Source organism: Symphodus melops (assembly GCF_947650265.1).
Source record: "Symphodus melops genome assembly, chromosome: 6".
Taxonomy (NCBI): Eukaryota; Metazoa; Chordata; class Actinopteri; order Labriformes; family Labridae; genus Symphodus; species Symphodus melops.
Window position 1 is genome coordinate 7,527,079 of NC_136696.1, and position 25,695 is coordinate 7,552,773.

General features: G+C 41.0%; 1 long non-coding RNA gene across 1 annotated transcript in view; it reads right to left on the bottom strand.

Moving 5' to 3' along the window:
- Window positions 1-24,821, bottom strand: part of LOC306824879 — an 88,088-nt gene extending 63,267 nt beyond the window's left edge. Inside the window, exons 1-2 of the long non-coding RNA XR_013779185.1 lie at window positions 24,757-24,821; window positions 23,364-23,867 (exon numbers count right to left, since the gene is read on the bottom strand). This is a non-coding gene — a long non-coding RNA (uncharacterized lncRNA). The remainder of the gene's footprint in view (window positions 1-23,363; window positions 23,868-24,756) is intronic.
- Between the last annotated feature and the right edge of the window lie 874 nt (window positions 24,822-25,695).

Sequence of the window (25,695 nt, forward strand, 5' to 3'; positions counted from 1 at the left end):
TGGCAGAGACCGTCTATGGCATCTATGTCATGCGACACAAGGGTGCAGAGCCCAATGATGACCCAGAGGATGTTGGAATCATTCTGGAAGGGGTGACTGTACTCGGTGAGTTGCAGAGTGTACCTTTTGCATTGGCCCTCTTACTTGCTTTTGTGTATTCTCTGATCCAACTTAATTCACAGTAGTTGGATCAACCTTATTGAAAACTGTGTTAATCCAACCCTAGTTAATAAAGTTGGATCCAACACTTGCAAACAAGTTGAATGGACTTTAGTTACAAAATTTTGAGAGAGATTTCATTGGATTTATTAGTGCCACGCTGTGAGCGAGAGAGAGAGAGAGAGAGAGAGAGAGAGAGAGAGAGAGAGCTATTTGTTTTTATTCCTGATGTAGCCCAGTGGTCATGTTGTTGTGAAAAATAAAGATTTAACACACACAGAGGCATTCCTCCTTGTCCTCGACCTCCTCATCTTCCTCCTCGACCTCTCCCTCGACCTCCTCATCTTCCTCCTCGTCAGAGAGAGAGAGAGAGGCCTGTGCAAATGCAGCACTGATGTCTATTTGTTTTCAGCTTGTCTCATCAATTTGTTTTGGTGATTTAATATGTGCTAATTTCAGTTTTCTTCTTCTTTTTCTTTGTTTTGCCACAGGTGGATGTTGAAAACAGTCAGGCAGCCATGGCAGAGACCGTCTATGGCATCTATGTCATGCGACACAATGGTGCAGAGCCCAATGATGACCCAGAGGATGTTGGAATCATTCTGGAAGGGGTGACTGTACTCGGTGAGTTGCAGAGTGTACCTTTTGCATTGGCCCTCTTACTTGCTTTTGTGTATTCTCTGATCCAACTTAATTCACAGTAGTTGGATCAACCTTATTGAAAACTGTGTTAATCCAACCCTAGTTAATAAAGTTGGATCCAACACTTGCAAACAAGTTGAATGGACTTTAGTTACAAAACGTTGAGAGAGATTTCATTGGATTTATTAGTGCCACGCTGTGAGCGAGAGAGAGAGAGAGAGAGAGAGAGAGAGAGAGCTATTTGTTTTTATTCCTGATGTAGCCCAGTGGTCATGTTGTTGTGAAAAATAAAGATTTAACACACACAGAGGCATTCCTCCTTGTCCTCGACCTCCTCATCTTCCTCCTCGACCTCTCCCTCGACCTCCTCATCTTCCTCCTCGTCAGAGAGAGAGAGAGAGGCCTGTGCAAATGCAGCACTGATGTCTATTTGTTTTCAGCTTGTCTCATCAATTTGTTTTGGTGATTTAATATGTGCTAATTTCAGTTTTCTTCTTCTTTTTCTTTGTTTTGCCACAGGTGGATGTTGAAAACAGTCAGGCAGCCATGGCAGAGACCGTCTATGGCATCTATGTCATGCGACACAATGGTGCAGAGACCAATGATGACCCAGAGGATGTTGGAATCATTCTGGAAGGGGTGACTGTACTCGGTGAGTTGCAGAGTGTACCTTTTGCATTGGCCCTCTTACTTGCTTTTGTGTATTCTCTGATCCAACTTAATTCACAGTAGTTGGATCAACCTTATTGAAAACTGTGTTAATCCAACCCTAGTTAATAAAGTTGGATCCAACACTTGCAAACAAGTTGAATGGACTTTAGTTACAAAACGTTGAGAGAGATTTCATTGGATTTATTAGTGCCACGCTGTGTGAGAGAGAGAGAGAGAGAGAGAGAGAGAGAGCTATTTGTTTTTATTCCTGATGTAGCCCAGTGGTCATGTTGTTGTGAAAAATAAAGATTTAACACACACAGAGGCATTCCTCCTTGTCCTCGACCTCCTCATCTTCCTCCTCGACCTCTCCCTCGACCTCCTCATCTTCCTCCTCGTCAGAGAGAGAGAGAGAGGCCTGTGCAAATGCAGCACTGATGTCTATTTGTTTTCAGCTTGTCTCATCAATTTGTTTTGGTGATTTAATATGTGCTAATTTCAGTTTTCTTCTTCTTTTTCTTTGTTTTGCCACAGGTGGATGTTGAAAACAGCCAGGCAGCCATGGCAGAGACCGTCTATGGCATCTATGTCATGCGACACAATGTTGCAGAGACCAATGATGACCCAGAGGATGTTGGAATCATTCTGGAAGGGGTGACTGTACTCGGTGAGTTGCAAAGTGTACCTTTTGCAATGGCCCTCTTACTTGCTTTTGTGTATTCTCTGATCTCTGATTGGATTTATTAGTGCCATGCTGTGTGTGTGAGAGAGAGAGAGAGAGAGAGAGAGAGAGGCCTGTGCAAATGCAGCACTGATGTCTATTTGTTTTCAGCTTGTCTCATCAATTTGTTTTGGTGATTTAATATGTGCTAATTTCAGTTTTCTTCTTCTTTTTCTTTGTTTTGCCACAGGTGGATGTTGAAAACAGTCAGGCAGCCATGGCAGAGACCGTCTATGGCATCTATGTCATGCGACACAATGGTGCAGAGCCCAATGATGACCCAGAGGATGTTGGAATCATTCTGGAAGGGGTGACTGTACTCGGTGAGTTGCAGAGTGTACCTTTTGCATTGGCCCTCTTACTTGCTTTTGTGTATTCTCTGATCCAACTTAATTCACAGTAGTTGGATCAACCTTATTGAAAACTGTGTTAATCCAACCCTAGTTAATAAAGTTGGATCCAACACTTGCAAACAAGTTGAATGGACTTTAGTTACAAAATGTTGAGAGAGATTTCATTGGATTTATTAGTGCCACGCTGTGAGAGAGAGAGAGAGAGAGAGAGAGAGAGAGAGAGAGAGAGAGAGAGAGATATTTGTTTTTATTCCTGATGTAGCCCAGTGGTCATGTTGTTGTGAAAAATAAAGATTTAACACACACAGAGGCATTCCTCCTTGTCCTCGACCTCCTCATCTTCCTCCTCGACCTCTCCCTCGACCTCCTCATCTTCCTCCTCGTCAGAGAGAGAGAGAGAGGCCTGTGCAAATGCAGCACTGATGTCTATTTGTTTTCAGCTTGTCTCATCAATTTGTTTTGGTGATTTAATATGTGCTAATTTCAGTTTTCTTCTTCTTTTTCTTTGTTTTGCCACAGGTGGATGTTGATAACAGTCAGGCAGCCATGGCAGAGACCGTCTATGGCATCTATGTCATGCGACACAATGGTGCAGAGCCCAATGATGACCCAGAGGATGTTGGAATCATTCTGGAAGGGGTGACTGTACTCGGTGAGTTGCAGAGTGTACCTTTTGCATTGGCCCTCTTACTTGCTTTTGTGTATTCTCTGATCCAACTTAATTCACAGTAGTTGGATCAACCTTATTGAAAACTGTGTTAATCCAACCCTAGTTAATAAAGTTGGATCCAACACTTGCAAACAAGTTGAATGGACTTTAGTTACAAAATGTTGAGAGAGATTTCATTGGATTTATTAGTGCCACGCTGTGAGAGAGAGAGAGAGAGAGAGAGAGAGAGAGAGAGAGAGAGAGAGAGAGAGAGAGAGAGAGAGAGAGATATTTGTTTTTATTCCTGATGTAGCCCAGTGGTCATGTTGTTGTGAAAAATAAAGATTTAACACACACAGAGGCATTCCTCCTTGTCCTCGACCTCCTCATCTTCCTCCTCGACCTCTCCCTCGACCTCCTCATCTTCCTCCTCGTCAGAGAGAGAGAGAGAGGCCTGTGCAAATGCAGCACTGATGTCTATTTGTTTTCAGCTTGTCTCATCAATTTGTTTTGGTGATTTAATATGTGCTAATTTCAGTTTTCTTCTTCTTTTTCTTTGTTTTGCCACAGGTGGATGTTGAAAACAGTCAGGCAGCCATGGCAGAGACCGTCTATGGCATCTATGTCATGCGACACAATGGTGCAGAGCCCAATGATGACCCAGAGGATGTTGGAATCATTCTGGAAGGGGTGACTGTACTCGGTGAGTTGCAGAGTGTACCTTTTGCATTGGCCCTCTTACTTGCTTTTGTGTATTCTCTGATCCAACTTAATTCACAGTAGTTGGATCAACCTTATTGAAAACTGTGTTAATCCAACCCTAGTTAATAAAGTTGGATCCAACACTTGCAAACAAGTTGAATGGACTTTAGTTACAAAATGTTGAGAGAGATTTCATTGGATTTATTAGTGCCACGCTGTGAGAGAGAGAGAGAGAGAGAGAGAGAGAGAGAGAGAGAGAGAGAGAGAGAGAGAGAGAGAGAGAGAGAGAGAGAGAGAGAGAGAGAGCTATTTTTTTTTATTCCTGATGTAGCCCAGTGGTCATGTTGTTGTGAAAAATAAAGATTTAACACACACAGAGGCATTCCTCCTTGTCCTCGACCTCCTCATCTTCCTCCTCGACCTCTCCCTCGACCTCCTCATCTTCCTCCTCGTCAGAGAGAGAGAGGCCTGTGCAAATGCAGCACTGATGTCTATTTGTTTTCAGCTTGTCTCATCAATTTGTTTTGGTGATTTAATATGTGCTAATTTCAGTTTTCTTCTTCTTTTTCTTTGTTTTGCCACAGGTGGATGTTGAAAACAGCCAGGCAGCCATGGCAGAGACCGTCTATGGCATCTATGTCATGCGACACAATGTTGCAGAGACCAATAATGACCCAGAGGATGTTGGAATCATTCTGGAAGGGGTGACTGTACTCGGTGAGTTGCAAAGTGTACCTTTTGCAATGGCCCTCTTACTTGCTTTTGTGTATTCTCTGATCTCTGATTGGATTTATTAGTGCCATGCTGTGTGTGAGAGAGAGAGAGAGAGAGAGAGAGAGAGAGAGGCCTGTGCAAATGCAGCACTGATGTCTATTTGTTTTCAGCTTGTCTCATCAATTTGTTTTGGTGATTTAATATGTGCTAATTTCAGTTTCTTCTTCTTTTTCTTTGTTTTGCCACAGGTGGATGTTGAAAACAGTCAGGCAGCCATGGCAGAGACCGTCTATGGCATCTATGTCATGCGACACAATGCTGCAGAGACCAATGATGACCCAGAGGATGTTGGAATCATTCTGGAAGGGGTGACTGTACTCGGTGAGTTGCAAAGTGTACCTTTTGCATTGGCCCTCTTACTTGCTTTTGTGTATTCTCTGATCTCTGATTGGATTTATTAGTGCCATGCTGTGTGAGAGAGAGAGAGAGAGAGAGAGAGAGAGAGGCCTGTGTAAATGCAGCACTGATGTCTATTTGTTTTCAGCTTGTCTCATCAATTTGTTTTGGTGATTTAATATGTGCTAATTTCAGTTTTCTTCTTCTTTTTCTTTGTTTTGCCACAGGTGGATGTTGAAAACAGTCAGGCAGCCATGGCAGAGACCGTCTATGGCATCTATGTCATGCGACACAATGCTGCAGAGACCAATGATGACCCAGAGGATGTTGGAATCATTCTGGAAGGGGTGACTGTACTCGGTGAGTTGCAAAGTGTACCTTTTGCATTGGCCCTCTTACTTGCTTTTGTGTATTCTCTGATCTCTGATTGGATTTATTAGTGCCATGCTGTGTGAGAGAGAGAGAGAGAGAGAGAGAGAGAGAGAGAGAGAGGCCTGTGCAAATGCAGCACTGATGTCTATTTGTTTTCAGCTTGTCTCATCAATTTGTTTTGGTGATTTAATATGTGCTAATTTCAGTTTCTTCTTCTTTTTCTTTGTTTTGCCACAGGTGGATGTTGAAAACAGTCAGGCAGCCATGGCAGAGACCGTCTATGGCATCTATGTCATGCGACACAATGCTGCAGAGACCAATGATGACCCAGAGGATGTTGGAATCATTCTGGAAGGGGTGACTGTACTCGGTGAGTTGCAAAGTGTACCTTTTGCATTGGCCCTCTTACTTGCTTTTGTGTATTCTCTGATCTCTGATTGGATTTATTAGTGCCATGCTGTGTGAGAGAGAGAGAGAGAGAGAGAGAGAGGCCTGTGCAAATGCAGCACTGATGTCTATTTGTTTTCAGCTTGTCTCATCAATTTGTTTTGGTGATTTAATATGTGCTAATTTCAGTTTCTTCTTCTTTTTCTTTGTTTTGCCACAGGTGGATGTTGAAAACAGTCAGGCAGCCATGGCAGAGACCGTCTATGGCATCTATGTCATGCGACACAATGCTGCAGAGACCAATGATGACCCAGAGGATGTTGGAATCATTCTGGAAGGGGTGACTGTACTCGGTGAGTTGCAGAGTGTACCTTTTGCATTGGCCCTCTTACTTGCTTTTGTGTATTCTCTGATCCAACTTAATTCACAGTAGTTGGATCAACCTTATTGAAAACTGTGTTAATCCAACCCTAGTTAATAAAGTTGGATCCAACACTTGCAAACAAGTTGAATGGACTTTAGTTACAAAATGTTGAGAGAGATTTCATTGGATTTATTAGTGCCACGCTGTGAGAGAGAGAGAGAGAGAGAGAGAGAGAGAGAGAGAGAGAGAGAGAGAGAGAGAGAGAGAGAGAGAGATATTTGTTTTTATTCCTGATGTAGCCCAGTGGTCATGTTGTTGTGAAAAATAAAGATTTAACACACACAGAGGCATTCCTCCTTGTCCTCGACCTCCTCATCTTCCTCCTCGACCTCTCCCTCGACCTCCTCATCTTCCTCCTCGTCAGAGAGAGAGAGAGAGGCCTGTGCAAATGCAGCACTGATGTCTATTTGTTTTCAGCTTGTCTCATCAATTTGTTTTGGTGATTTAATATGTGCTAATTTCAGTTTTCTTCTTCTTTTTCTTTGTTTTGCCACAGGTGGATGTTGAAAACAGTCAGGCAGCCATGGCAGAGACCGTCTATGGCATCTATGTCATGCGACACAATGGTGCAGAGCCCAATGATGACCCAGAGGATGTTGGAATCATTCTGGAAGGGGTGACTGTACTCGGTGAGTTGCAGAGTGTACCTTTTGCATTGGCCCTCTTACTTGCTTTTGTGTATTCTCTGATCCAACTTAATTCACAGTAGTTGGATCAACCTTATTGAAAACTGTGTTAATCCAACCCTAGTTAATAAAGTTGGATCCAACACTTGCAAACAAGTTGAATGGACTTTAGTTACAAAATGTTGAGAGAGATTTCATTGGATTTATTAGTGCCACGCTGTGAGAGAGAGAGAGAGAGAGAGAGAGAGAGAGAGAGAGAGAGAGAGAGAGAGAGAGAGCTATTTTTTTTTATTCCTGATGTAGCCCAGTGGTCATGTTGTTGTGAAAAATAAAGATTTAACACACACAGAGGCATTCCTCCTTGTCCTCGACCTCCTCATCTTCCTCCTCGACCTCTCCCTCGACCTCCTCATCTTCCTCCTCGTCAGAGAGAGAGAGGCCTGTGCAAATGCAGCACTGATGTCTATTTGTTTTCAGCTTGTCTCATCAATTTGTTTTGGTGATTTAATATGTGCTAATTTCAGTTTTCTTCTTCTTTTTCTTTGTTTTGCCACAGGTGGATGTTGAAAACAGCCAGGCAGCCATGGCAGAGACCGTCTATGGCATCTATGTCATGCGACACAATGTTGCAGAGACCAATAATGACCCAGAGGATGTTGGAATCATTCTGGAAGGGGTGACTGTACTCGGTGAGTTGCAAAGTGTACCTTTTGCAATGGCCCTCTTACTTGCTTTTGTGTATTCTCTGATCTCTGATTGGATTTATTAGTGCCATGCTGTGTGTGAGAGAGAGAGAGAGAGAGAGAGAGAGAGAGAGAGAGGCCTGTGCAAATGCAGCACTGATGTCTATTTGTTTTCAGCTTGTCTCATCAATTTGTTTTGGTGATTTAATATGTGCTAATTTCAGTTTCTTCTTCTTTTTCTTTGTTTTGCCACAGGTGGATGTTGAAAACAGTCAGGCAGCCATGGCAGAGACCGTCTATGGCATCTATGTCATGCGACACAATGCTGCAGAGACCAATGATGACCCAGAGGATGTTGGAATCATTCTGGAAGGGGTGACTGTACTCGGTGAGTTGCAAAGTGTACCTTTTGCATTGGCCCTCTTACTTGCTTTTGTGTATTCTCTGATCTCTGATTGGATTTATTAGTGCCATGCTGTGTGAGAGAGAGAGAGAGAGAGAGAGAGAGAGAGAGAGAGAGAGAGAGAGAGAGAGAGAGGCCTGTGCAAATGCAGCACTGATGTCTATTTGTTTTCAGCTTGTCTCATCAATTTGTTTTGGTGATTTAATATGTGCTAATTTCAGTTTCTTCTTCTTTTTCTTTGTTTTGCCACAGGTGGATGTTGAAAACAGTCAGGCAGCCATGGCAGAGACCGTCTATGGCATCTATGTCATGCGACACAATGCTGCAGAGACCAATGATGACCCAGAGGATGTTGGAATCATTCTGGAAGGGGTGACTGTACTCGGTGAGTTGCAAAGTGTACCTTTTGCATTGGCCCTCTTACTTGCTTTTGTGTATTCTCTGATCTCTGATTGGATTTATTAGTGCCATGCTGTGTGAGAGAGAGAGAGAGAGAGAGAGAGAGGCCTGTGCAAATGCAGCACTGATGTCTATTTGTTTTCAGCTTGTCTCATCAATTTGTTTTGGTGATTTAATATGTGCTAATTTCAGTTTCTTCTTCTTTTTCTTTGTTTTGCCACAGGTGGATGTTGAAAACAGTCAGGCAGCCATGGCAGAGACCGTCTATGGCATCTATGTCATAAGACACAATGCTGCAGAGACCAATGATGACCCAGAGGATGTTGGAATCATTCTGGAAGGGGTGACTGTACTCGGTGAGTTGCAGAGTGTAAATGTGTACATTTGCTACTATACCAGGTAAGAAGTGTTGAACCTGAGGTTTTCTAATTATCACAAGTATTTCACTTGCCTCCCATCTGTATTAGCCTAAATTGGCATATATATATATATATATATATATATATATATATATATATATACACAATTGTGTGCGAAAGTCAGGGCACCCCTTCAAAAACAGCATATTTTATATATTTAAAAATTTATATTCATATTTATTGTCTCTCTGGTATATGGGAAAAAAAGACAATATTGTCAGGAAACATTAATGCATAGTTACATTTTATTTTATAAATTGAACAAAATTACAAAAATTAAAAACATAATTTTGGCATGTGCAAAAGTCGGGGCACTCTACAGCATCAGTACCTTCAGTACTTAGTAACACCCCCTCTGGCAGATATCACAGCTTGTAAACGCTTTTTATAGCCAACAACAAGTTTCTGGATTCTATTATTTGGGATTTTTCCCCATTCTTCCTTGCAAAAGGCTTCCAGTTCTGCAATATTCTTAGGACGTCTTGCATGCACAGCTCTTTTAAGATCTACCCACAGATTTTCGATGATATTTAAGTCGGGAGACTGTGAAGGCCATTCCAAAACCTTCAGCTTGCGTTTCTTGAGGTAGTCCATGGTGGATTTGGAGGTATGTTTAGGATCATTATCCTGTTGTAGAAGCCATCCTCTTTTCAGCTTTAGCTTTTTTACAGATGCTGTGATATTTGCCTCCAGAATTTGCTGGTATTTAATTGAATCCATTCTTCCCTCCACCCGAGCAATGTTTCCTGTCCCACTGGCTGCAACACAACCCCAAAGCATGATGGATCTACCCCCATATTTAACAGTTGGCAAGTTGTTCTTTTCATGAAATGCTGCTCCTTTTTTTCTCCAAACATACCTTTGCTTATTGTGGCCAAAGAGTTCTATTTTAACTTCATCAGTCCACAGCACTTGTTTCCAAAAGTCATCAGGCTTCTGTAGATGTTCTGTTGCATATTTTTGACGTTGTATTTTATGATGAGGTCGTAGATAAGGTTTTTTTCTGCAGACTCTTCCATGAAGGTCTTGTTTGTGCAAGTATCGGCGCACAGTGGAAGGGTGCACCACCACTCCTGAGTCTGCTAAATCTTCCTGGAGGTCTTTTGAAGTCAAATGTGGGTGTTGGTTTACCTTTCTGACCAGACTACGAGCTGTTCTCTCCGAGAGTTTCCTTGGTCTTCCAGATCTCTTCTTGACCTCCACAGTTCCCCTCACCTGCCATCTCTTAATTATGCCTCGCACTGTGGAAACTGCAAGCTGAAAACGCTTTGCTATCTTCTTGTAGCCCTCCCCGGCATTGTGGGCATCAATTACTTTCATTTTTTCTGTCTTACACAGCTTCTTAGAGGAACCCATGGTTGCTGAGTGTTTGTACAAGGTTTGTGGAGTCGCCGTATTTAAGAAACCCTCAAATTGGCACCAGCTGGCACTCCCTAATGACAATTGTTGACGCATGCTTCAGGACCAATGAGCTGGTAGAGGTCTGAGCTTGTAAAAAGAATCTGACACTTTGAAACTCTCAGGGTGCCCCGACTTTTGCACATGCCAAAATTATGTTTTTAATTTTTGTAATTTTGTTCAATTTATAAAATAAAATGTAACTATGCATTAATGTTTCCTGACAATATTGTCTTTTTTTCCCATATACCAGAGAGACAGTAAATATGAATATAAATTTTTAAATATATAAAATATGCTGTTTTTAAAGGGGTGCCCTGACTTTCACACACAACTGTATATATATATACATATAATGTTTTAATTAAATATGAATTCCATCAACATAAAAGCTATATGGCATTTCCTGTTTGCATGCAGATTTCCATCATATGAGCATTTCATGGCCTTTTGGGATCTCATTCAAGAGGCAACAAGCAGAATGGTGAGAGTCACCAGTGCTCAGAAGAACCTCTTCACCAGCACATCCACTGAGAGCCCAATGAACAGACCCACAGTAAGTTTTACGATAAACATACATGCAATGTTACATACACTCCTGCGTGCATGCACCACATATTTTAAACACCCTGGTTGATTGATTTATTCTTTATTCGCTGTTCTCTGAATTTAACTCTGTGACTTGTGTTTTTTAACTTGTACTAACATATAGACACTTTACTCTGCTGTTCCTTTTATCCAACTTTGTAATTTTGTATTCCAACTTTGTACTAACACTCTTGACACTTAGTACAGCTGCACTGTCATTCATTTACTGCTGTGTGCCCTTGAATAGCTCCCCTGGGGACAAATAATTTTTTTTAATTGAATTGTTATGTTATTGTTGCTTCTATCTATTAATAATACAGTAACTATTTTCCCCAGAAACTGCTGCCAATTGACGAGCTCTTCCTCAACTATCTGTCAACTGGCTGTACACAAAGGGACCTTGGTCACAAGTTCCATATCCACAGAGCAACAGTAAGCAGAATAATTGTGACATGGTCCAACTTTCTGTATACCTTGCTTGGATCGCTCTCAATCTGGATGACCAGCAGATCAGTGAGAGCAAACTGCCCCACAGATTTTAATGGGACTTATGAGAACACCCAGGTCGTCCTTGACTGCACAGAAATGAGATGCCAAGCCCCTACCTCCCTTCTGCTCCAAAGTGAGGTATTCTCCACCTACAAGTCGCACTGTACATTCAAAGCACTTATTGGCATGTCCCCCCGTGGAGCATTGACATTTGTGTCGTCACTTTTTGAAGGCTCCATCAGTGACGAGGAGATTTTCCGTCACTCTGGCATCACCTCTCTCCTCACACCCGACATGGAGGTTAAGGTAGACAAGGGCTTTTTGATAGATGAGCTAGTTTCTGGGAAAGTGCATCGCCCAGCTTTTATGTGCAAACAGGAGCAAATGTCAGAGGTAGACATCCTTAAAACCCAGTCCATCGCACGCTTGAGAGTTCACGTGGAGAGGTGAGCCTAAGCCTACAGTGCTTAGGAGGGTCAAAGAAAACTAACTTTTTGACACTGTCATCCCTCTCTCTATTTGTGGCAGTATAAATCAACTTTTCACTGTTGCATGTCTCCTCTCAAACTATCAGTACGGACCCCTGGTCAAGAAATGGATGGTCTGATTTTCCGGTGGCCAGGTATTGTTATCCATGAACTCTCACACCATACTCTCCTGGCAAAATATACATGCGGTTTAACCATACTCTGTACTGTTTTGGAAGTGCTTTGTTGTTACTCTTTAAATAAAAGTGTTTTACTTCATAAGTGCTTTGTTCTGTGTGCTTCCTATTGGCTGTGATAGATTTTGTAAAGATGCAAAGGACCATTTCTCTGTTCTTCAGAAAGCAAAAACACATAGATTTCAAGTGAACTGTATTTGAAAAACGTTAAAGTTCATTAATAGTTAACATGACGTGTCACCACCCTTCAATAACAAAGCATTCAAATTAACATAACTAATGATAAAGTTAATTATACAAGATAAGATTTAAAGGAGTCCTCTGCTATAATGCATCAACTCAGGAATGACGAGCAAACAATTCATGTCAATGACAGGTATTTGTCCATGTAGACATTAAAGAAGAACACATCGATCCCACGCTTCATTGTCTGCATCATACCCTCATCCCTCTGGAATCTTTGGATGAAAACATCATCTTGGGCAGAGGCTACAAAATCACACCAACTCATACCAGTCACTAGCAGTTGGCCCTGAACTTGCCAATAGTAGGCATGGGTTGGTTTGAGCTGCCATCGATAACCTTGAGATAAGGTGCGTCAATGTAGTTTGCAATGTTCGGACATTTTATTTCCAAAAGGCCAAACTGAGGCTGTTCCAAGGGGTCAAAAACAACCCCATCCGGTGAGGCACCAATCCAAGGTGCATCTGGGTGTACCACAAACCCACATTTGTAGTGGTTGATGTGCTTTATCTGGCAGTACTCCCAGATTGCATCAGCCTCCAACTCCAAACCCCTCTGACGTGTCCGTTCAGCAAGTCCCTCTTCAGAGGCCTTGCCCACATGACAAACTTCTCTGAAACGAGACGCTGTCACCCGTGGTTTCCGAATATTGTACCAATCGGCACACAAGCTCTGCTCTCGGGTACCATGTTCAATTTTAAGGGCCAAATCCAGGGTAACTTCCAGACTTTGCATGTGCAGCTGTTGCTTTCTGGAACAGGCAAACATGCACTCTGATGGTTCAAGTCTGTAGGCATGGAGTGGCAACGATGGAGGGGGTGCTAGCGAACAGCTAGTGGAATGTCCTCAGTTATTCCCATGGTGCAGATCATAGGGCGGTCAGCAGCAGAGAAGTCTTTGTATGCCTCCGACACCTGAAGAACAGAGAGGTCAGGAAGTTCCCCATGAAGGCCTTTGTACAGTTTACTCCTGTATTTTAGAACACACACACACAATTAAAATCTGCAACAGAGTAATACATTCTGCTTGAGGGGAAGAGCATTCTGGAAATACAATACAATAACAGGTCATCTGAATTAAAGGGATACCTCACCCATTTGCATGAAGCTGTGTATCATTAGAAACATGGTAGTAGTGTTGAATGGTCGTGAGTCCAGCCCTCATTTTGCCCTGAGACGAGAAAAATATGTTTTTCTTTGTGAAAGTTTTCTTCATGTGATGCAAAAAGCGTCGTATTGCATCACACACACACACACACACACACACACACACACACACACACACACACACACACACACACCTAATGAAATATATTTATTATACTGAAAAGCATACTGAAAGCCCTTTTTGGCAGACGTTTTGCTACTTTAAAGGATAACTTCAGGATTTTTGAACCTGGGCTGAATTTAGCATTGGCTGGCAGTGCAACTGAATGATAGGAACCATTTATGCCTGAAACCAGAAGTAAGTTTGAACAGGGATGTGCGGGTAATTTTGATTTGAAGTGTTTGTTTTGCTACTAACATGTTCGGATTGTTATAGTAAGTATTATCGAGACAACCTGTACCATTTTATTTGTGTCGTCGCTTCATGCCCTTATTTATATCCTGTTAGGAGTCTGTGTTAGGGGTGAATGTGATGGGCTACAACTGCCACCAAGAGGAGCTTGGTTGTAGCCCCAGAACAAACATTTTTAAAGAAAAACACTTATTGACATACTTTTGACACAAATAGAAATTACCTGCACATCCCTGTTTAAACCTAGTTTTGCTTTCAGGCAAAAATTAAACTTAGTGAGTACAGTGCCAATTGGCTTGATTTTGGTTCCTATCATTCAGTTGCACTGCCAACTAATCCTAATTACAGCCCAGGTTAAAAAATCCCAAAGCTATCCTTTAACCAGATAATGATTGTTTCCCACAAAAACCTACTGAAGATGGACTCTCTGGGAAAAAACACCTTAAGGCTACATTCTCCCCACAGCGATTAATGTAATCATTAACAATATGTTTATTGAAAGAAACTTGAACAAAACTATATTGACTGGTTGAAAAGTTTCTGTTATGTTTACATGGTAATCATACCTGGGTCATGGTTACCATGACGTTCTTGAGCCTTCTCTCGATAATTCCACCTTTCTTGCTATATGCCTTCATCAGTTGTGCAGACAGAACATCCAGCCGGGAAAAAAAACTTAGACTGCAGATGGACAGTTGTGATTCCTTTGAATTCTGCACACCTGTGAATGCAAAGAAATAAAAGCAAAGGTACACAAACCTCAAATTTTATAGAACAGTTCAGTCATGCAATACAAATACAGAGTGCTGGTCTTCAGCAAATCATTTGTTCATGAGTTATTGGATTCCATGTGGTACATAGCATGCAGTCTTTAAGTATTAATTGTATACTAGATACTCAAAAAAACACAGGATGTCGCTTCACTTACCTCACGCACATGGAAGAGTCCTGGCCACCTCGTTTTGAAATCGGCTATCATGGGTGCATCTTGAACTACTTTGTGCCTTCTGTGGGCAAAGGTCTTGTCCATCATCATTGCCACCTTATCTTCATTGTTTTTTTTCTTTACCTCTGAGAGGAGTGGCACTCTCATCATTTCTAGGGTCTCCTTTGTTTCACCTGATGGATAAGCTGGGCAGTAATTCACTTAGGCTTTTTTTTGGCTTCTTCACACCATAGGCAGGACTGCATCTGCCATCAGGTTTGTTTGTTAGAGCATTCACCGAAACTTCTGGACATCCAAGCCGCCTCAGCTTTGTGCGGTAGTTACCTAGTTTATACTTCAAGCTGGTCTTCCAACCGCCACATCCAGTGACTGAACCTGGCTCTTTCAAACACGGATGTGCTGTTACAAGAGCTTCGGCTTCTTCCTGAAACTCACAGTCAGAGGGGTAGACTTTGTACTGAATGATGGTTTCAGTTAAGCCATCAAGAATGGAAGATTTAAGTTTAATATCAGGGTTAAGTAAAGTTCCAGTTTCTTTGAAAGCAGCATTGGCCCTTTCCAGCTGTAGTTCAGTATCGTAAGAGAACCGCAGCACCTGGAAGACTATGGGCCATGCAGATGATCTGGAAGAGGCGGACTCAGGAGAAGATATGTCTGTATCACATGAGGAAGAAGATGAAAGAGACAAGGAGTCATCTGAAGGGTGGGAGGTGGCAACAGATGAATGGGCTGGGGGGGCAGAGCCACAAGACAAGGCAGGAGAAGGCATGGCAAATGAATCAAAGATGACCTTGATAGTGCTTTTGTCCTCAACATCGGACATTGAAGTGAAATTGGTGAATTCATTATCAAACTCGGCATCCATGAATTGAAGACTGAACTCCCCCTCTACACCACACTGCCTTTTTATGTGTTATGTGAGTTCACTGACAGACTCTGGTATCCCATCTGGAAGGATCAACCTCTGGGAATTGTTTCCTCCCAGAATGATTCTGAGCTTCACTGTGGCATGGGCAGCCATTTCACAACTGTGAATGAGGAAAGAGGAGTAAATGTTACAAGCTGACAGAGCAGGACACAAGAAGCATTAAAAACTGAACTTCAAATTGAAGCATTTTAAATTGAATCTGAAGATTACCACACCTTATATTCAGGGTTCTCAACATTTTGTAACTAAAGGTCCAGCACTGATTGATAAAACATTTCCGCGGACCATTTTTATAACATTTTATGTCACTGTATGCATTTTGCAAAGTTTTTTGTGACTTTGTTTTGACTCAAAACTTGCAATGCTTTTTGCTTTTTTATTAACGTAATCTCACATAGCTTCACGCTGTCATTTCTATAACGTTTTTTGGGCTTCTTTTCCATTAGAAAACAAGAATGTACTCAATGGGTTCTACCCATAGACTGTAAAAATAATGGACGGGACAAGGTCCCCTGTGAAGTGAAGCTTTTTTTTTTAGATCGCCCCCTACTGACTGGCTGCAGTATAGGTCATAAGCCCCGCCTCCTCAATGATAACAGACGGGACTTGGGTCAAACTGTTAAGTTAAAATACTCGTCACATAATTTTTTTCCAGACCCAAACTCTGCTGTGATCATTAGATATTATCACCCTACATGGTGTTCAAGTGCTCATTTTTCTGTGAAGTTTGTTTTAAATAAGTTATTTGAGGTTAAAAAACGGGATTTTACGTCACACATGGCGATGATTGACAGCCGCGGATCTTGCGTATCGCTCTTGGTAAATAAGCAGTTACGTCGTGAAGTGAAGCCGAGACTCCACGGAGCTTTTCTGTTCAGTTTTTTCGTCTTTTTTGAGCTGGTGAAAGCTGTTTTTTCTGCAGTAAACTAATGTCACGGACCTGTGGACTCTAAGGGAGCTTTGCAGTTTTTACAGTAAGTAATAAAGTTTGATTTATGTGTCATTGCTTAAAGCGCTATCGAGCGAGCTAACATATTAGCAGGCTAAGCTAGGTTAGTTATCAGGTATGATTTATCTATTTATTTTACTTTTTAATATGAGCAAACCTAAGAACTGACATATGTTTCTTGATATTGTTATATCGTTTTTGTGAGTGGAATTGTATTTAAAATAAAAAACATGGTAATTAAAATCAGCTCATAGATGCCGTTCATTGACTGTATAGTTATGTTTCAGTAAATAAGAAATAGGTCTGGTAAGGTTTTAAAAAAAGTAAGTGTACATGTTTACAGTCTGTGTAAAGAGTGTGTTATACAGAGATTAACATGTCACCATGCAGGCTGATATTTATAATACTGTATAATGAGGTAGAATATTTCTCTAGATATCAGGATAAAACTAAAGTAAGCTCTGATTTAACTTCTGTCTGATTTAAGAGACTGACAGAAACGTGAACACAAACAATCAGCAGTGGTGTAATATAATATTAACCAAGCATCACGCTGCTTAAAAATGCCAAATATTCAGCATGAGTTTACACACACACTACCAATCCAATAATCACAAGTTGATCATGTTGTACATTTAATGACGCTTATTAATAAATGGTGTTATAACTTGACAAAACCTGACACAGACTACAAAACAGGCTGCTTGTTATGGTGGTTAGGAGGAGACAGACAGGCTCAATAAAAGAAGGCATAAAGATCACGTTTCTCACAAAATTATATATTAATGTTTCTTATTTTGCATATATAATCATTAATGAAGATTTTATGTCTTTTAATAGGTATTTCCCTGTTTTCACCAACATATTATACATTAAACTGAGGATTTCCTTTTTCTCATGTTGTCTCTCTCTTCCAGCTCGTCCTCGGAGGATTGCAGGACCTGACCACTGCTTCTCTTACCAGGGCGTTTGGTCTGATCTTACACTGGACAGCGGTCTGATGTGAAACAGTGGGCCGAGTGTCGCGCCTGAGCCACAGAGGACGCAGCTCGCACGTCCTGAGCAATGTTTGACTATTCATTCAAAAGATGAACGGAAGAAAAGAGAGGCTGTTTAATACCGAGGTTTTTCTTATAAGCCACATTTTGTTTTTGTTATTTTTAGATTAATCTGCTTTAACTTTAACATACTGTTCACTCATTTGCCTCTTTCAAACCTGTATAACCCACAAAAACCTTAAATACTGCCTCCATCTAACTGAACAATCAAGTGAAAGAAAGTAGCTTAAAATACCACACTATGTTTTTAAGCACAATCTGTATTTGTTCAAGTTACAAGACTAGTGTTACATTTCATGTGATTGAATAAAATATAATAATGTAATTGCCTTCTCAGTCGTGTCTGTATCATACCACTCTACTGTCTTTATGTGCATGCTGTCTTTAACACTAACCTGCATTAAATGTTCAGCACTCGAGTGTTGATGTACTTTTAAAGCTATTTGTTTCCCAGCTGTGACTTCTGTCATTACAAGAACATGAGACAGTCCATGTTTTTACAGCTTAAAACAGGAGAGAAAAGGTTCAAATCAATGAATACTTTATTTGATTTATAACACATAGTGGGAATGATGGTTCAGTTATAAAAGTGAGGAGGTTACTGGTTTGAATCCCTGTCTGACAGGAGTCTCTCTGTGAGTAGTTTGCATGCTCTCTTCCCTCCACAGTCCAAAGGTGTTCACCGAGAGGAGAACAAAGTAAGGGAGACCATCAGGTGAGCTGGCAGGGGTATCTGTATCAGCCATCTTTCTTCTTCCTTGTGTCTAAAATGAGGATAATAAAAAACAATGAGATAAACATCTTAGACAAGGAAAAGAACCAGAGAAAAGGTCCATACAAACAGAAACCTTAATGAAACAGATTCATTTACCAACTCCACAGTTATGCACAGAAACACATATACTCTGTAAATGTACATAGAACTGAAGTAACTACTGACAGCAGATATAACTTTAGTACTATGTGCATCACTACTTTCAATCATATAACATATTTTCACCAGCATATGTTCGATCTGTACACAGTTTATGTTGCTAACTTAGCTTAAAATAGTTTTAGTTCGTTTTTTGCCAAAAATAAAAGGTTTAATAACCCACACAGTTAAAGAAGATAGATAGATAGATAGATACTGAGGGAAATTCAAGGCATCCAGTAACAATAAACAAGACATACAGGACACGAAAAAACGTTTAAATTCAATAATTAATATAAAAAGTGTGATTTTCTTAATTTCTGAATGAACTACGTTTAGATATTTGACTTGAAATATATGGTGGTTTTGTACTCACGTTTATGGTCGGTAGATGAATTTCTCTCCGTAAAGATTCTTAAGTTCTTGGCGTAGCTGGGCTGCGTAAGCTATCAGAGCGGTACGCAAAGTGGGCGGGGCGTGTTGCCAGGGCTCCTCCCGCCGGACCCTACTGCGCAGACTCTGGTTGCAAAATTCCAAGATGACAGCGCCCATGAGGGCTGTAAAAAAGCTTCACGAACGTAGAACGGAAACAGCTACAGTCCACACCCACTGGTTCTACCACATTAAAGCTTTCTTTATAACACTGGTGGCGGAGATGGCATGTGCTTAGGGGGCCGCCCTTCCCTATGGCTGTGAGTTAGAAGTGTTGAGAGCATTTGATAACTCCGTTATCACAGACTTATCTAATGTTGTATTATGTTTCTGAAACAGATCTTCCAGAATGCCAATCGAGAGGGGCTGTTAAAATCACAAGCTCCAATTCCCTAGATCCATGTTTGGGGTGTAAGCCACACCCCAAACATTATAAAGCCTGCCCTCATACCTCCAGCTCCCTCTTTGTCCCTCCACACCAAACCTGGCAGTCAGAAGAAGAAAAAAGAACCGACAAACCTTTTGTATTTACCTTGATCAGGAAATTGGATGCATTATTGATGTAAGTCTGATTTACAAGAGATGATAATATAATTTGGATTATTCTGTTTGTTTAGTATTATAATACATTGAGTTTAATGTTTTCACTTCTTTGTTGTGATAGAAAAAATCATCCACCTCTACAACATCATCACCTGGTCACACCTTAAAATCAAGCAGCATGGGATCCTGTGTTTCAATGTGCACTCCCCATTGATGTCTCCTGTACTGGCACTAAGCTCTACCAACTAGCTTTTTCATGGTCCTTCGAGCCGGAGAGGACATCTGTGGTGGAAAATGGATCCAAATGCTGTTTGGTCTAAAGAGAATCAGGACAAAGGAAGACCACAACGAGAGAGAATGCCTCCCAGGTATTTGCAGGATTACCAAACTGAGTTTTATGGCCAGCCCCCCCCCCCCCCCCCCCCAACAATTAAGACCCAGTGCAGACCATGTTTCAGAGACCTCAGAAACCGCTTCATTAAGAAATGAAATTGCACAATTAAAAAGGACATGATTAAAACATTGAATGAAAGAGTTGACCATTATGAACAGGGTTACTCAGAGGAGTGTGACCCCCATGAAGCCCTTTTATCTCCTCATGAGCAGAATACAGCACTATTTGTAAGAGCCATTTTTGTGTCAAGGATGAACTGTGGTTTATGTCACTAGGTGTCACTGTTGGGTTGCTTGACGCATCCTTATATGAGTATGACGTTTGTCATGACACAGGATGTTGTTGTTTGACCCCGGAAGGGCTCATGGTTTTTGACCGCTGAAGCGGCACGCAGAAAGGAAGGACCTGCTGTGTTGATCAATGTGTATGTATTTATGATCAGTAACAAACTCTTGGACAATGGTTTCTTTGCACATGGTGCTTATAAAATAAATATAACGTAGGAACGAAAGAATGACACGTCTGAAGGAACGTTATTTGACGCAACACACAAGGAAACAGCGCGTCATCCAGGTCACTCCTGGGAGTCAAACAAACAACAAAGCTTAATATTTGATTAAGCTTCTACATTAGTCAAAAACCTGCCGTTTGGAACTTTGTTTGGAACAACTTGGGCGCGTTTGGCAAGCAACGGAGGCGACATGGAGAGCTACCGGTAGCAACGTGCAGTGTCGGCTATCGTTACCTGGTGGAGGTCGTTTCATACTGCGGACGGAACGAGGAGCTGTCGGGCAGGACGTCTTCGAGTCGCGGAGGGACCGGAGAGCTGTCGGGATTCGGCCACGTCTGCAATCATCGTGGGACTCGAGCTAATGCTAGGTGGAGCATCTTACCGGAGCACCGCACGGCGCCCAACGCAGCGTTTGGAGAGGTATGTGTAGCGCTACTCTGTTTATGGCCATTTTAAGATGTGTGCACACATGACTCTACTAAATCCAATGCATTGGTAGTCAATTCTGACTGACATTAGACTTTGCGTGACTTGACTTTGCGTGGAGAACTATTGAACGGAGCTCGTGACTGTGTATCATGGAGGAAAACGCAGCGTCGGACATTGCGAAAGGGACTGTGGTTCATGATATGTCAACTGTTAAAAAAGCTAGCAGTATAACTGGCGGTGCTGAAATAACTGAAAAGCGAGTGGTTAAACTCACTGCTAAGGCGCTTGCTGGTAAACTAGAGCAATTACAAAATGAAAGAAAATCCAAACTCAGTAAAGCAAGGGTCATAAGAAAAACAATGCAAAATCTAATGTTGAATGATGACAAAACTGAGGTTCAGAGTGCTGTTGATGAATTAATGAAGGTTTGTAATGAAGCAAAATTAGTAAATGATTCTTTGTTGCGCATTTTACCATGTGATGAAAGGGAGAAACATGAAACGTGGTTTAAAGCAAACATGTTGGCAAATGATGAGTGTATTGACAGTGCAAAAAGGTGGGTTTTGTGTCATGGTTTAAATGAACATGGAAATGTTACACATGTGGAGGATGATGTCCGTCCTGAGGACAGTGTGTCAAACGTAGGTAGTAAACGCTCAAGTCAAAGGAGTCATCGAAGTGTTAACTCAACACAACATCCTCTGCACGAATAAAAGCTGAGGCCGATAGAGCTGCACTTCTCGCTCGACAAGCGGCGTTAAAAGAAAGACACGCTTTAGAGCAACAACAAGAGCAGCTGAGGAGGAGAAAAGAGGAGCTTGACCTGAAAGCTGACTTAGCGGCCTTCAATGCTAAGTTAGCAGTACTCCAGGCTTGTGATGCTCGCAGTTCTTCTAGAGGCTCAAATGGAATGAGCTCTTACTTTGAAAAGGAAAAGAAGAAGGCACAACCTGTCATTGCTTTAAACCCCATGGCAAAGGAGTACGAACCTGCATTCAAACAGTCTAAACAAAATCACTGGACAGAATCGTCAATAAAATCAGATCAATTAAAATACATGGATGTGCGACCAAAACAAACTGTTAAAATGTTGCAAACTTTGACAAACTCCCAGTACTCCCCAAATACACAACAACAACAACAAGGAAATGAAATGCCTCAATCAAAGGATGGAAAAGGACAAGCTACAGGAAATCATCGGACAATAGATCAAAATCCAACTGGAGACATTATTGACATCATGCACAAACAAAACGAAATAACAGCAGCCCTTGTACAGCAACAGCTTTTCTCATCTCTGCCGCCTAGAGATATTCCCACATTCGATGGAGACCCTCTAAAATACAGATCGTTTGTAAAGGCCTTTGAACAAGGAGTGGAAATAAAAGCAAGTAAAGCTGACTGCCTTTACTATTTGGAGCAGTGGGTGTGGACTGTAGCTGTTTCCGTCCTACGTTCGTGAAGCTTTTTTACGGCCCTCATGGGCGCTGTCATCTTGGAATTTTGCAACCAGAGTCTGCGCAGTAGGGTCCGGCGGGAGGAGCCCTGGCAACACGCCCCGCCCACTTTGTGTACCGCTCTGATAGCTTACGCAGCCCAGCTACGCCAAGAACTTAAGAATCTTTACAGAGAGAAATTCTTCTACGACCATAGAGGTGAGTACAAAACAACCATATATTTCAATTCAAATAACCAAACGTAGTTCATTCAGAAACTAAGAAAATCACACTTTTTATATTAATTATTGAATTTAAACGTTTTTTCGTGTCCTGTATGTCTTGTTTATTGCTACTGGATGCCTTGAATTCCCCTCAGGATCTATCTATCTATCTATCTATCTATCTATCTATCTATCTATCTATCTATCTATCTATCTATCTATCTATCTATCTATCTATCTATCTATCTATCTGTCTATCTGTCTATCTATATATCTTCTTTAACTCTGTGGTTTATTAAACCTTTTATTTTTGGCAAAAAACGAACTATTTTAGCTAAGTTAGCAACATAAGCTGTGTACAGATCTAACATGTGCTGGTGAAAATATGTTATATGATTGAAAGTAGTGGTGCACATAGTACTAAAGTCATATCTGCTGTCAGTAGTTACTTCAGTTCTATGTACATTTACAGAGTATATGTGTTTCTGTGCATAACTGTGGAGTTGGTAAATGAATCCGTTTCATTAATGTTTCTGTTTGTATGGACCTTTTCTCTGGTTCTTTTCCTTGTCTAACATGTTTATCTCATTGTTTTTTATTATCCTCATTTTAGACCCAAGGAAGAAGAAAGATGGCTGATACAGACACACCTGCCAGCTCACCTGATGGTCTCCCTTACTTTGTTCTCCTCTCGGTGAACACCTTTGGACTGTGGAAGGAAGAGAGCATGCAAACTCCTCACAGAGAGACTCCTGTCAGACAGGGATTCAAACCAGTAACCTCCTCACTTTTATAACTGAACCACTGTTCAGCCAATGTGTTATAAATCAAATAAAGTGTTTATTGATTAAAACCTTTCTCTCCTGTTTTAAGCTGTAAAAACATAGAATGTCTCATGTTCTTGTAGGCAATGACAGAAGTCACAGCTGGGAAACAAATAGCTTTAAAAGTACTTCAACACTCGAGTGCTGAACATTTAATGCAGGTTAGTGTTAAAGACAGCATGCACATAAAGAGAGTAGAGTGGTATGATACAGACACGACTGAGAAGGCAATTACATTATTATATTTTATTCAATCACATGAAATGTAACACTAGTCTTGTAACTTTAACAAATACAGATTGTGCTTAAAAACATAGTTTGGTATTTTAAGCTACTTTCTTTCACTTGGTTGGTCAGTTAGATGAAGGTAGTATTTAAGGTTTTTGTGGGTTATACAGGTTTGACAGAGGCAAATGAATGCACAGTATTTTAAAGTTAAAGCAGATTAATCTAAATATAACAAAAAGAAAATGTGGCTTATAAGAAAAACCTCAGTATTAAACAGCCTCTCTTTTCTTCCGTTCATCTTTTGAATGAATAGTCAAACACTGCTCAGGACGTGCGAGCTGCGTCCTCTGTGGCTCAGGTGTTTCACATCAGACCGCCGTCCAGTGTAAGATCAGACCAAACGCCCTGGTAAGAGAAGCAGTGGTCAGGTCCTGCAATCCTCCGAGGACGAGCTGGAAGAGAGGGAGAGAGAGACAACATGAGAAAAAGGAAATCCTCAGTTTAATGTATAATATGTTGGTGAAAACAGGGAAATACCTATTAAAAGACATAAAATCTTCATTAATGATTATAGATGCAAAATAAAAAACATTAGTATATAATTTTGGGAGAAACGTGATCTTTATGCCTTCTTTTATTGAGCCTGTCTGTCTCCTCCTAACCACCATAACAAGCAGCCTGTTTTTGTAGTCTGTGTCAGGTTTTGTCAAGTTATAACACAATTTATTAATAACCGTCATTAAATGTACAACATGATGAACTTGTGATTATTGGATTGGTAATGTGTGTGTAAACTCATGCATGATGCTCGGTTAATATTACATTACACCACCGCTGATTGTTGATGTTTGTGTTCACGTTTCTGTCAGTCTCTTAAATCAGACAGAAGTTAAATCAGAGCTTACTTTAGTTTAATCCTGATATCTAGAGAAATATACTCCCTCATTATACAGTATTATAAATATCAGGCTGCATGGTGACATGTTAGTCTCTGTATAACACACTCTTTACACAGACTGTAAACATGTACACATCAGTAATTATACAGGACAGATTTATAGTATTTAGCTTTGTTTTTGTCCTTGATACTTTTTTAAAAACCTTACCAGACCTATTTCTTATTTACTGAAACATAACTGTACAGTCAATGAACGGCGTCTATGAGCTGATTTTAATTACAATGTTTTGGTTTTAAATACAATTTCACTCACAACAACGATATAACAATATCAAGAAACACAACATGTCAGTTATTAGGTTTGCTCATGTTAAAAAGTAAAATAAATAGATAAATCATGCCTGATTTAAGCTATGACAGATAAATCACACTTTATTACTTACCGAAAAAACTGCAAAGCTCCCTTAGAGTCCACAGGTCCGTGACATTAGTTTACTGCAAAAAAACTGAACAGAAAAGCTCCATGGCGTCTCAGCTTCACTTCACGACGTAATTGCTTATTTACCAAGAGCGCTACGCAAGATCCACGGCTGTCAATCATCGCCATGTGTGACGTAAAATCCCGTTTTTTAACCTCAAATAACTTATTCAAAACAAACTTCACAGAAAAATGAGCACTTGAACACCATGTAGGGTGATAATATCTAATGATCACAGCAGAGTTTAGGTCTGGAAAAAAATTATGTGACGAGTATTTTAACTTAACAGTTTGACCCAAGTCCCGTCTGTTATCATTGAGGAGGCGGGGTTTATGACCTATACTGCAGCCAGTCAGTAGGGGGAGCTCTAAAAATAAAAGCTTCACTTCACAGGGGACCTTGTCCCGTCCATTATTTTTACAGTCTATGATTTGGAGCAGTACACTAGAGGACAGCCACGAGAGTTGGTGCGTAGTTGCCTGCATATGGACCCTGAAGATGGCTATACAGTGTCAAAGAACCTCATACAGGAACATTTCGGTAACCACTACAAAATTGCAACGGCTTACATGGAGAGGGCTTTGGCCTGGCATTCAATTAAATCGGAAGAGATAAACACACTCCAAGCATATGCCCTGTTTCTACGTGGTTGCTGCAATGCAATGGATGACCTTCAGTACTTAACAGAGCTTGACATGCCGGTCAATATGAGAGCTATTGTTGCAAAGTTACCATTTAAAATGAGAGATCAATGGAGATCCAAAGTTCATGATATTATGGGAAGAACAGAAGACAGAGCTCACATACATGATTTAGTGTCATTTATTGAACGTCATGTCAAAATCCTTTCAGACCCCTTGTTTGGTAACATACAGGACCCCGGGTTTGGTGCTGCTGGGACAA